This window comes from Pan paniscus, chromosome 14 (assembly GCF_029289425.2).
Source record: "Pan paniscus chromosome 14, NHGRI_mPanPan1-v2.0_pri, whole genome shotgun sequence".
NCBI lineage: Eukaryota > Metazoa > Chordata > Mammalia > Primates > Hominidae > Pan > Pan paniscus.
Window position 1 is genome coordinate 99,649,183 of NC_073263.2, and position 13,217 is coordinate 99,662,399.

Here is a 13,217-nt window from a genome sequence, read left to right on the forward strand (position 1 = left end):
ATTCCAGTATGCACTCAAGTTTGAGAACCAGTGGCTTGTTTAAAGAATAACTTCCTCATTTCACATGCACTGTCATGCTCTGTCTCTTTCTTTCTCCCTCTGGGACTTCCCAGGGATCTAAAGTGACCAGCAGGACAGTGTTTAAGCATTTAAACTTTAGTAGCCTTAGTAGCCTCTGACTTTAGTAGCCTTAAATACCATGTGAGTCTATCCTGAGCCATCTGTAACTAGCAATTGTTAAAAAAAAAAAAAAAGACACTTGAAAGAATATTAGAGTCCTCCAGTTAGAACCAGTTTGATGAATCAAAGATTAATACCATGAATTGAATTTAGAAATTCCTTAAGAAATTAGTGTTAATATATACAGACTATATTCGAATTTATGATGATGACCTTTTTCTTCATTTACAGCAAGAAATTTGTAATTGATACAGCAATTAATCAGGTGATAATAGGGCTGAAGGTAATATTTTTTCTGACATTTTATTTTTAACACCTGTATTGAGATATAATTTACATACCATAAAATTTACCCACCATACAATTTACCCATTTTAAGTGTACAATCCAGCTTTGCATGGTGGCTCACACTAATACCAGCACTTTGGGAGGCCGAGGCTCGTGGATCACTTGAGGTCAGGAGTTCAAGACCAGCCTGGCCAACATGGTGAGCCCCGTCTCTACTAAAAATACAAAAATTAGCCGCACATGGTGGTGTGCACCTGTGATCCCAGCTACTCGGGAGGCTGAGGCACAAGAGTCACTTGAACCTGGGAGGTGGAGGTTGCAGTGAGCCAAGATCACGCCACTGCACTCCAGCCTGGGTTACCAAACAAGACTCCATCTCAAAAAAAAAAAAAAGTGTAAAATTCAGTGGCTTTTAGTATATTTAGAGTTTCACAATCAACTCCACAATTTTAGAACATTTTCATCACTCAAAAAAGAATCCTTGTACCCACTAGCATTCACTTCCCATTCTCCTCCAACTCCCCAGCCCCTGGCAATCTCTAATCTACTCTGTCTCTACAGATTTGCTGACTCTTGATCTTTTCTAGAAATAGAATTATACACTATAAGGTCTTCTGTGTCTGGCTTCTTTCACTTATGATGTTTTCAGGGTTTATCCATGTTGTAGCATGTGTCAGTACTTTCTTTTTATTGCCAAATAATATTCCATTGAATAGATATACCATATTTTGTTTGTCCATTCATTATTTAATGGACTTCCAGGTTGTTTCTGCTTTCTGGCTACTTTGAATAATGCTCATATGAATTTGTGGACATGTTTTCATTTCTCTTGAATATATACCTAGGAGTAGAATTCATCATTTTATTATAAAATGTTCAAACATACAACAAAGTTGAATTTTACAGTGAATGTCCCTCTAGTCACCACTACAATTCTATTAAAATTTTAATCTACTTCTTTTGTCACATATCTGTCAATCAGCCTTTTTATTTTATTTTTGAGATTGAGTCTTGCTCTGTTGCCCAGGCTGGAGTGCAGTGGGGTGATCTCGGCTCACTGCAACCTCCACCTCCCAGGTTCAAGTGATTCTCCTGCCTCAGCCTTCCGAGTAGCTAGGATTACAGGCGCCTGCCACCACGCCCGGCTAATTTTTTGTATTTTTAGTAGAGACGGGGTTTCACCATGTTGGCCAGGCTGGTCTCAAACTTCTGACCTCAGGTGATCCACCCACCTTGGCTTCCCAAAGTGCTGGGATTTCAGGTGTGAGCCACTGCGCCCAGCCAAATTTTAGCTTTCTTATTGGGTGTGTGGTGCTCAATGCATTTTTGGACAACAAAAATACTTCAGGTAGTCATCAACAGTGACATACCTTCCCTTTATGTATCATTTCATTCTCTGAGATGAGAATCAAAGGGCAAGATCGTAGGCCAGACTGAAAATGATTTCAGTCTATGACCTTCTTTTGCTTCCCTCCTAAAGTTCTCCTTTTGAAAGTGAAGTGAAAAATAAATGACCTGAAGTCTTCACTTTTTATCCTATCCTATTTTCTATCCTAAAAAAGTGCATTTTGAGTGCTTTCTCCAGTTGTCCTAAATTTTTGAATATGGAGGCACAACACAGGATCATGGCTAAGAGAGTGGCCTCTGAAGCTTGACTGCGTCTGAATCTCTTTCTTGGCTGTGTACTGTGTGTGACCTTGAGTAAATTACTTAGGCTCTCTGTGTCTCAGTTTCTCCTTTGTAAAATGGAAATAATAATACAAGTCCAAAAAGTTGAAGTTGAAGGTCAAAATGTCAGCACTCTTTTTTTTTTTTGAGACAGAGTCTGACTCTGTCATCCAGGCTGGAATGTAGTGGCGTGATCTCGGCTCACTGCAATCTCTGCCTCCCGGGTTCAAGAAATTGAGCCACCATGCCTGGCCCAAAATGTCAGCAATTCTAATCAAAATTGTAATATGATTATTTTCAGAGCTTAACAAAATGACACCAAAATTCATGTGGAAAAACAAACATGTAAGACTAGTTGGGAAAACTTCTGAAATTAACAATAATTATGGGGTCCAAGCAGTATCAGATAGTAAAATACATTATGAAGCCATAAACACAAACATTTTGGTAACTGGCACAGTGATAGGCAGATAAGTAGAAAAGAATATTCGTAGAAAAGCGGATCCTAAGGTAGGACAAAGTTGGCATTTTAAACAGGTATGGAAGATGAAAGTAAGATGGGTTTGCAAATGGTATCTGCTCAGCCATTTGGAAAAAAGATGTTGGAGGCATGTGTCATTTCTTATGCCAAAATAAGATATAGATCAATGATAAAATATAAAAATAAAACCATTAAAGTATGGAAACATGATGATTTTTTAAAACATCTTGCATAGAGAAGACATTTCCAAGCATGACACAAAAATGTGAAAGCATAAAAGTAAACACTGACAAATCTGACAACATAAAAATTAAGAACTTGTTGTGAAAAAGAGTACCATATTAAAAAAAGTAAAAAAATTCATTACATGATAGCAAAGGGCTAATTTCCTTAACATATAAAACATATTAAGAGTTAACAAAAAAAGATAAACAACTCAATGGCAAAATGAGCAAAGCACATGAAGGGCAGTTAATGGATAAATGCCAATGAATAATTTTTAAAATAATGAGATTTTGTTTTTGCCTGTAAGACTGACAAATATGCCTGGGAGCGGTGGCTCACGCCCGTAATCCCAGCACTTTGGGAGGCCGAGGTGGGCAGATCACGAGGTCAGGAGATTGAGACCATCCTGGCCAACATGGTGAAACCCCGTTTCTACTAAAAATAAAAAAATTGGCTGGGTGTGGTGGTGCGTGCGTGTAATCCCATCTATTTGGGAGGCTGAGGCAGGAGAATCGCTTGAACCGAGGAGGCAGATATTGCAGTGAGCCTACATCACACCACTGCACTCCAGCCTGGGTGACAGAGTGAGACTCCATCTCAAAAAAAAAAAAAAAAAAGACTGACAAATATTAAGTTTGCCAATATCCAAAGTGGGCTAAAGAATGATCATTCTCAAGCATGGTTAGTGGGTTCATTTATTGTTCCATAGTAAGTCATGCAAAGCTTAATGGCATGAAATTACCAGTTTATGGGATTGGGAATTTGGAAAGAACACAGGGTTCTTCTCTGTCCATGGTGTCCTTAGCTGATATGACCCAAAAGTCTGGGGTGGTTGGGATGGCTGGGAACAGGGACAGAGGGAGCTGGAGAACTCATTCTGAGGTGGCTTCTTCACTCACGTTCTGACACGAGGGATGGGATGATTGAAAGACCAGCTCATCTGGGACTGTCAACTGGAACATCTCCAAATGAGCCTCTTGAGTATGACAGTCTCAGGATTGTTGGGACTTCTTACATGGCCACTCAGACCTCCAAGAACAAGTGTATGCAAAGAACAAGTTAAAAGCAGCATGGCTTATTCTGACCTAGCTATGAAAGTCACATCACGTCCACTGTATTCTATTGACCGCAACAGTTATGAGCCTGTCTAGATTCAAAGGGCATAGACATAGATCTGAACTCTCAGTGGGAGGAGTGTACAATAATTTGTGGCCATGTTTTAAAATCTCTACAGTGGAAGAATAAATTTTTGCAGTGTCTTTGAAGTACAATTTCACAATATCTACCAAATTTTAATATGCAACTATCTTTTGAACCAAAGGCATCCCACACAGATAGTCCCCGGATTCCTATCCTCTACCTCCCCCACTCTCTCCTTAAGCTGTTCTCCATCTGGCTTCTGTCACCACCAGTGCTGCCCCTTCCCCTCCAAGGTCTTGATTCTTTGCAGAAGAATAAGTTCTCACCTCCAGATCCCAACTAATATCTCAAAAGTTCTCCAACCTCAGATGTCTACTTCATGTCAGTTGCTTTCTCTGTAGCTCAGTTTCTGCTGGTTCCATTAAGGGCTGCTGAAACTGAGCTCAAAATCCCAAGATTTCCCACCAGCTACACAAGGAGATTCATATTCTTCCTGTTGACACGACTTTGAAACTGCTCATCCTAATAATATTCTTCCTCCTACCACATTATACTGTGTTATCTATTGCTGCAAAACAGGTTATTCCAAAATGTGGCTTAGAAGAACACTTATCATCTCATACTTCCTATGGGTTAAGACTCTAGAAATTGCTTAGTTGGGTCCTCTGGCTTTGGGTTCCTCATGACACTGACATCACTTCAAGTCTCAGCTGGAAAGGACTTGTGTATCACATGGTTGTTGGCAGAATTCGGTGCCTCCAGGACTGTTGGAGTAAGGCTTCCCTCTGTTCCTTGCCACTGTGGGTCGTCCATAGGACATCTTACAACATCGCAGCTGGCTTCATCAAAGTGAGCAAATGAGAGGGCAAGACCGTATCAGTAAGAAGTTACGGGCCTGGCGCGGTGGCTCACGCCTGTAATCCCAGCACTTTGGGAGGCTGAGGCGGGTGGATTACGAGGTCAGGAGTTCAAGACCAGCCTGGCCAAGATGGTGAAACCCTGTCTCTACTAAAAATACAAAAATTAGCCGGGTGTGGTGGCACGCGCCTGTAATCCCAGCTACTCAGGAGGCTGAGGCAGAGAATTGCTTAAATCCAGGAGGCAGAGGTTGCAGTGAGCCGAGATTGCACCTGCACTCCAGCCTGGGCGACAGAGTGAGACTCCGTCTAAAAAAAAAAAAAAAAGTTACGGTGCTCTGTGACCTAATCACGGAAGTGACATTGCCTTCCTTTTCTGTATTCTATCCATCAGCAGCGAGTCACTAGGTCACACTCAAGGCAGGGGGATTACACAGAATGAGCCCACCACAAATGCTACAAGCAGATCTCTTTCCGCCTTGGGTTTTAATACAGGCTGCCTCAGTTACTGTCAGTGCATACTGTCATGTCCAGAGAGCATCATCACCCTAAACCCAGATTCTCCGAAAGGTGATATGTTGAAGGGGAGGTAACTATGGCATAAAAAGTGGTGTTTCACTGTGACATGTGATCTCTTAATATGAAAGATTTGCTTGCCCCCACACACTTTTGTATATGAGCAGAAAATTTCTGAAAGACTGTAAAAACTGTTGGGAAAATTATTTCTAAGAAGCAAGATTAGGGATGCAGGAAGGGTTCCTTCTAGGTTTCACTTCACACTCTTCTATACTGCTTAATTTTATCCTGACATGTACACACGTTTTACAGTAAAACAGTTAAAATTAATAAGAGGAATTGTTAAGCACAGGGTGATTCCTTAATCCAGAAAGATTTCTAAATAACTCATGCCACAGCTTGGGATAAAAGGGGGATCTAGGGGGATTATACATTTTTATATTCTGAAAGTTAAGCATAAATGACACACAATGACAAGGAAACACCTAAGTTTTTCAGAAGTTGATTTTCCAGGTTCAGGATTTTCGAGGCCAGGTACCCCTGGCTTTTCAGGGAGAGGAATTTAAAAAGTGCTTTCTGGCCAGGCACGATGGCCTTATGCCTGTAATCCCAGAACTTTGGAAGGCCAAGGCAGGGGGATCACTTGAGCCTAGGAGTTCCAGGCTGCAGTGAGCTATGTTTGTGCCACTGCACTCCAGCCTGGGCAACAGAGCAAGACTCCTTTTTTTTTCTTTCTTGAGACAGCGTCTCGCTCTGTCGCCCAGGTTGGAATGCAGTGGTGTGATCTCGGCTCACTGCACGCTCTGCCTCCCAGGTTCACGCCATTCTCCTGCCTCAGCCTCCCAAGTAGATAGGACTACAGGCGCCGGCCACCATGCCTGGCTAATTTTTTGTATTTTTAGTAGAGACGGGGTTTCACCGTGTTAGCCAGGATGGTCTTGATCTCCTGACCTCGTGATCTGCCTGCCTTGGCCTCCCAAAGTGCTGGGATTACAGGCTTGAGCCACAGCGCCCAGCCAAGACCCTCTCTTAAAAGAAACAGTACTTTCTATCAGGTTAGGTACCAACCGCGGAATGTTGGTGAGAGATGGGAGGAAACGTAGGAAGTTCTCTAGTGTGACCCCACCGCTTTACAGCCTCTCTAACTAGATTCCCAGAACTGCCCCTTCTCCCCTCTCTTTTCCCCCATTAACTCTCTCCCCATGGGCTCCTGCCCTCAGCCTGCAAACCTCAGATCGGCTCCTTTAAAAGTCACCTTCACAAATGTTGATAATGTTGAGATAAGACAACATGGGATATTATGTATTATCATATTGATTAATATGATCAATATATTATGTGTTATGATCATAAATAGTTTTAAGATCACAACTAAATGTAATTCTAGACATACAAAGACTATGAAAGAAATGCTGTAACATGTAGAAAATGTCGGTCTTGCAAAGAGAGTGACTGGGAAAATGTCACTTTTCTAATTTTCTGTGCTTTCTATGATTTTTTGCTTTTATTATTTTTATGATTTTTTTTTTGAGATGAGTCTCACTTTGTTGCCCAGGCTGGAGTGCAATGGCACGATCTCGGCTCACTGCAACCTCTGCCTCCCGGGTTCAAGCAATTCTCATGCCTCAGCCTTCCGAGTAGCTGGGACTGCAGCGCGCACCACCACGCCCAGCTAATTTTTGTATTTTCAGTAGAGACGAGGTTTCCCCATGCTGGCCAGGCTGGTTTACAAGTTCCTGACCTCAGGTGATCCACCTGCCTCAGCCTCCCAAAGTATTGGGATTACAGGAGTGAGCCACCGCGCCCGGCCTAATTTTTTCCTTTTAGTTGGGAGGTATGACATAGCACTTTGCTACTACGTGTAGTCCTTGGACCAGCAAGTAACACCTGAGAGCTTGTTAGAAACAGTCTCAGACTTACTGAATCAGAATCTGCATTCCAACAAGATTCCCTGGTGATTCAGGTATACATTAGAGTTTAAAAAGCCGCCTACAGCAACTGTTCTCAAACCTGGCTACACATTGGAATCACCTGCGGAACTTTACTGATGCCTGGGTTAGAATCTTTATATATTTGGCTGGGGTGCAACCAGGGTGTTGTTTTTTAATCGCAGATGATTCCATGAGTTTGAGACCCACTGTCCTAACACTGTGATCCTCCAAGTGTGATCCCAGGACCAGAGCAACATCACTATCTGGGAATTTGTTAGAAATGCAAACTCTCAGGTCCCACCCCAAACCTACTGAATCGGCAGCTCTGGGGATGGAGCCTGACAGTCCTTTATCCCTGCAGGCGATTCAGATGCTTGCTAAGGTTTCATTAGGTAGGTCGGGGATGCGGCCCAAGAATGTTCATTTCTTGACGTTTCCAGGGGCTGCTGGTGGTGGTCGTGGTCTGAGAACCACACTTAGAGAATCACGAGCAGAAAAAAATCTGATCTGTGACACACAGCTGGTTGGGCTGACAGAGCAAAGCCTCAAACCCACCATTTCTTCTCTTCAACCACAGACCACCAAATCTGCAAGTATTACATCTCTGCTTCTCCCCAGGAGCTGCCCACAAGCACCCCCTACTTCCAAGACCCCTGTTCTTGTCTCAACCCGCCCTTCTATCAGGGTCCCTACACTCCACTTCTGCCCAGCTCCTGTCCAGCTGTGAGTTCACTTGAGGCCTCTCCCGTGAAATCTGCCCTCTCGGTCTGAGGTCAGGGAACTCCTGTAAGACGCAAAAGGCCCACGGTTCTGAGCCAGTGGCCTCCGAAGGCCGGAATCCGCTAGCCCCGGGTCTGGCAGAACGTCACTTGCTGCGCCCTAGGCCTCTTCCCGCCACGCTTAGAGAGAGGGACTGGAGGCTCAGAAAGGGGAAGAGAAGGTAACGCGGCAGCTGCTGGGTGGGGACGGTGACTGTGCCCCTAGATCGCTGCCTCCTGGGTCCTGAATCTTGCTCCCCGCTCCGTAGAGTTCCCGAAACCCCGAAGGCTCTCAAGCACCGCAAGCCACTCCTAACCTCCCCCACGCCATTCCCCAAGGGCACTGTCCCCCGAGGCTGGGCGGGCGGGAACTGTCATGGGATTCGCTCGGGCGGAGGGCGCTGGGCCAGGACGTGGGCGGGCGCGGGGTGGCCGCCGCTCCCCCAAGCTTAAGTCCCGCGCAGCCCGGGGTGGTGCCGGAAGCCCGTGCCTGTGGCTCCGGGGGAGGGGAGGGCTCGGTGGGTCCCTGAAGACTGTCCTCCCCGCGCGACGTCGCAGGCGAAGCAGCCCCAGGCAGGACCTCAAAAAGCGACCTGCAGAGTCCGAGCCCCTGACCGCCCGCCTGCCGCTCCCGGCTTCGCCGTGCACACGTCTCCCGCTCTCCCCGGTTCGTTTTTCGCCACAGCGGCTGGATTCGCGTCTCGCCAGTGGCGCTCCCCGCGCTGCATTAGGTAGCGCCGCGCGGAGCCCGGCCCTGGCCGGAAGCCCAAGAGAGGCGCAGATCCCCGGCGGCGCGCTGGGCTCGGGAGGCCCCTGGGCGCACCTGCCCGGGCGGAGCGGAGCGGGGCGGGGCGGGGCGGGCGCAGGGCGCGGGCCCGGACGCTGGAGGGGGCTGTGGCTCTCCCGCGTCCCCGCTGCTCGGGCTGCGCGGCGCCCGCCTCCCCCCGCCGAGGGGCCGGCCCAGACCCGGGGAGGGGCGGTGGCCACCGCACTTCCCGCTCGCCGGCCTCAGAGGCGGCGGGTCCGGCGCGGGGGCAGCGGTGCGGGCGCTCGGCTGGGGCGCGGGGCGGGGACGCGGCCGCTGCCCGCTTTGCGCCGCTCCTCCCTGCGCGAGTGGCGCTGGCCCCGGCGTCGAGGCGGCCATGGCGACCCGGAGCCCGCTCCCCACCCACCCCGCCTGCTCCGCCCTCCCCTCCGCCCCGCGCCACCTTTGATGGCTCGGACCTCAGCCGGCCACCGCCAGCCCTGCTCGCGCGCCCGCGCCGCCGCCGCCCGCGGGTATTAATAGCCGGCGCCGCCGCGCCCTCGGCCGCCGGGGGCTTGGGAGCCGCCGATCCCGGAGCCCGAGCCGGGAGAGGGAGCCGCCGCAGCCGCCGGCGCTGTGGAGGTAGGAGGCGCGCGGTGAACAATGACCGCGGCGGGAGGGCGGGGGCCGGCGGGGTCCGGGCCGCGGGCGGCAACTTGTGCGAGTCCAGGCTCCCGCAGCGCACGGCCGCGGCTGCGGGCGAAGGTGGGCGCTTGGTCCCCGAGGTCCTGCCCTGCGCAGTCGGGCGGCGGGTCGGGCCCGGGCAGCCCCGGCCACCATCGCAGGAGCTCGGGGGCCTCGGGGCTCCGGGCTGCCCCCTGCGCCCCTCTCCCCTCACCTCCGCCGACCTCGGGCTGCGGGGCTCCGCGCCGGTCCCCGCTCGCCTCCCCCGACCCCGGCGCCCTTCCCCCGCTTCCTTCCGTCCTACCCGCCCGCTGACAGCGCCGGACGCCGCTTCCGGACCTCGGGCCGCAATCTCGGCCGCTGAGGCCGGTTGCGGGCCGGGGAGGTGGCCGCTGGCGCGGATGCCGCCGGGTGCCCGCCGCTCGCCCACGCGCGGCGCGAGGTTCCCGGCGGGTGACAAAGAGGAACACACCCTCTGCCCAAGTTAGATTTGTGTCTCTCTTTACTGTCTGCCTTTATGCAGGGCAAAGTTTTTTTTTTATTTTATTTTTTATTTTTTAAAGCAAAGGACAGATTGTTTTGCGGCGAGTATTTCCAAACAACTTCTGATTGTGGTTTTACGATTCAAGTTCCGGAAACTTTAGCTGTGTGATCTGGCTGGACCCCGGAGACTGTGTGTGTGTGTGTGTGTGTGTGTGTGTGTGTGTGTGTGTGTGTGTGTGTGTGTGTGTGTTTTATTTGAGGGGGGGAAATATGAGTTCCCTGTAATGAGTCTGGATCTCGTTTGTGGCAGCTGGAGGCCAGCGGCTGTTGGGGATCGAGTAGGGTTCCCCAGAAAGGAGGGAGCTGAGGCTCACAAAGAAGCGAGGCCCTGGTATCTAATCAGCTCGTGGAGACGTGGGAGAGCCTGTTTCTCATCTGGAACAGTTTAGCAGCCTCGGCTTCCCTGTCTCTCCCAGCCCTGGGGAGTACCGGTGGCCTCTGGCCGTTTCATTATATTGTTGTTAAGGCCCTTCTCCTTGTCATTTTACCAGGTTTGACCGCCCAGCCCTGGTCTCTGCGTGGAAACCCCCGGGGGCCCCTCTCCTTCCAGTAGGCAGCATCTTCAGAGCCAAACCCTGGCCTAGCACTGGATTCTGTTTAATGTGCTTTGCACGTGGTGACTTGCGGAGCCCATTTCAGAACATCCTCCAGCATTGTCTTGCTTTTCTTATTCAGTCTGAACAAGGAGAGGAGAAAGAAACATCTTTCTGGTCCTGAAAGCTTTAGGGAGAGTTGCCTTAAAAATTGGCTTCGTTGTTCCGGAGACTTCAGGAGGGCCCTGCTTCATCCTATCTTTGGCTTTCTCCCTCCTTCCACAGTGTTCTTGTAGGGGGTTTATTCTCAGTCTTTCGGATGGGTTGGTCTCCAGGATGTGACAGTTTCTGACAGTGTGCTTCATAAGTGGGTACAGCTAGCACATGGCTCACTTTATATTCCTGCAGCATCGTTCTGCAGCAAGGCATCAATATTGGAGTTACTCCAAGCACAACGAAGCGTTTGTGTTTTTAGAATGTCTGGCTAATAGATCTGCTTCTGGGTAAAATAAATAGAAGCATTATTGGGCAATGGCTGCTTTACTGAGGGAATTGTTGGTGGAGACAGTGAGTAGATGCCTTCCTAGCCCAGCGCCTCCCAGAATCTCTTACTTGTTTCTTTTATGTGAATGGGAAACTAGAAATACTTGGTGTGGAGGTAGCTGTGCCTCCTAGGGGCAGGGATTCTATGGTGCACCACCCCGCCCCCGTTACTTGGGGTGTGGTGTTTCATTGAGAAGTTCTGTCACTGTGGGAATCCTTTTGAAGTTTGGTTTGTAATGCCCCCTTTCACATTGATATTCTCTTCCTTTAATTGATACAGGGATGGATTTATTCCTTGGTTCATAATAGAATGCTAACTTTACTCTGTAGCCAGACTTATCAAAGAAGATCTTAAAATAATTATCCTGGACAAGTTTCTTACTGGGTTATTGCATTCACCTCAGAATTATCCAGAGTTTACAAGGAACCTGGAGGAACGTTTTTGTTTCACTTTTCATTAAAGAAACTGTCCAAGGGGGCTGGGCATGGTGGCTCACACCTGTAATCCCAGCACTTTGGGAGACCGAGGCGGATCACTTGAGATCAGGATTTCCCAGCCTGGCTAATATGGTGAAACCCTGTCTCTACTAAAAATACAAAAATTAGCCAGGGGTGGTAGCAGGTGCCTGTAATCCCAGCTGCTCAGGAGGCTGAGGCAGGAGAATCGCCTGAACCCAGGAGGCGGAGGTTGTAGTGAGTTGAGACTGGGCCACTGCACTCCAGCCTGGGCAACAGAGTGAGACTCTATCTCAAAAAAAAAAAAAAAAGAAAAAAGGAACTGCCCAAGGAAATTGTTTTGTTTTGTTTTGTTTTTTGGTTAAAGATACAAATAAGATAGCATTGAAAGGGTTAGTTTTTTTTAAACAGTGAAACTTACACTCATTTATTGAACACCTAAGAGCTTAATTCATTTGGAAAATTGTATATATTTATGAGGAGGATGCTTGTGATAAACATCAGAAGAAAACAACTCTTTTCATCCTGGACGGGATTAGAGAATACTAGAGAAAGGATAAAAGGCTGGTTTCTGCAGGCAGAATATGCTTAGGAAAAATGGCATTGTGATTTTCCCAGAGGATAAGAGAAATTCTGTGGATTTGTAAGTACTGTACTTGCCTGATTTTTTTTTTTTGAGATGGAGTTTTGCTCGTTTCCCAGGCTGGAGTGCAATGGCGCAATCTCGGCTCACTGAAACCTCTGCCTCCCAGGTTCAAGCGATTCTCCTGCCTCAGCCTTCCCAGTAGCTGGGATTACAGGCATTTGCCGCCATGCCCAACTAATTTTCTATTTTTAGTAGAGACGGGGTTTCTCCATGTTGGTCAGGCTGGTCTTGAACTCCTGACCTCAGGTGATTTGCCCGCTTCGGCCTCTCAAAGTGCTGGGATTACAGGCGTGAGTCACAGAGCCTGGCCTTGCCTGATGTTTTGATAGCATGGTGGACTGGACATTTTAAAGAAGCCCTTTGTAACTGGCCTTGCTTATTGCAGATAACTGCTTAGTGTTTTTGAGAAATGCACTTTCCTCACCAGCTGAAGGTGCTACAGATAAGAGGGGCAGGTATAGTCCTGTAATGCAGGTGCTAGAGTCTTTCTACTTTGGAAGGACAGGCATTCCCTGTATTGGTTACCATTTGCCTGGGAAGGGAGGGTGTGGGGTTTTAGGTTCTTGTGGCAGTCTCTCTCCTGTTGTTTGGTGCTTTTGATTGAAAGGAGCCTCTCCAAGCCTGGCTATTGAATGGGAAGCAGCGGATCAACTTCTTTTCTTGCCTTTTAGTGTCAGAGTTTATTCTGTGGTGGTACTGGGTCGCAGTCCTTTCTCTCTGTTTCACCCATGGCGACTTAGGTAGGCTGTTACCTCCTTAACCACTTCCACATGGCCAGGAAGATCAGAGCCAAACGGTTTTCATTCAAATTACTTGAAATACTGATTTCTCCAGTCCTGTTCTGCCAAATGCAGCCTTTGTTTTCAATCAAGAAGCCCCCAGAAAACGTATATTTAAAACTGGCAAAACTTTTTATAGGATGCCCTTGCCCTGGTTTGAATTAGTTAAAAATGTTTGGCCAAGTGGATACTTTGAGCAAAAGTGGATAATTGATACATTACTAAAATATCATGCTCGAAGCTT

At 48.1% G+C, this 13,217-nt stretch overlaps 1 protein-coding gene across 7 annotated transcripts in view; it reads left to right on the forward strand.

Moving 5' to 3' along the window:
• Positions 1–7,896: 7,896 nt before the first annotated feature.
• FARP1 (FERM, ARH/RhoGEF and pleckstrin domain protein 1) overlaps positions 7,897–13,217 on the forward strand; it is a 311,897-nt gene continuing 306,576 nt past the window's right edge. For 2 of the 7 annotated variants that reach the window (XM_063595982.1, XM_063595978.1), the window contains exon 1: positions 9,038–9,431. The gene's annotated coding sequence lies outside the window, so the exon portion shown is untranslated. Of the gene's footprint in view, positions 8,712–9,031; positions 9,432–13,217 lie in introns of those variants that run through there. The other 5 variants (XM_063595981.1, XM_063595979.1, XM_055096923.2 and 2 more) reach the window with 5 other exon arrangements.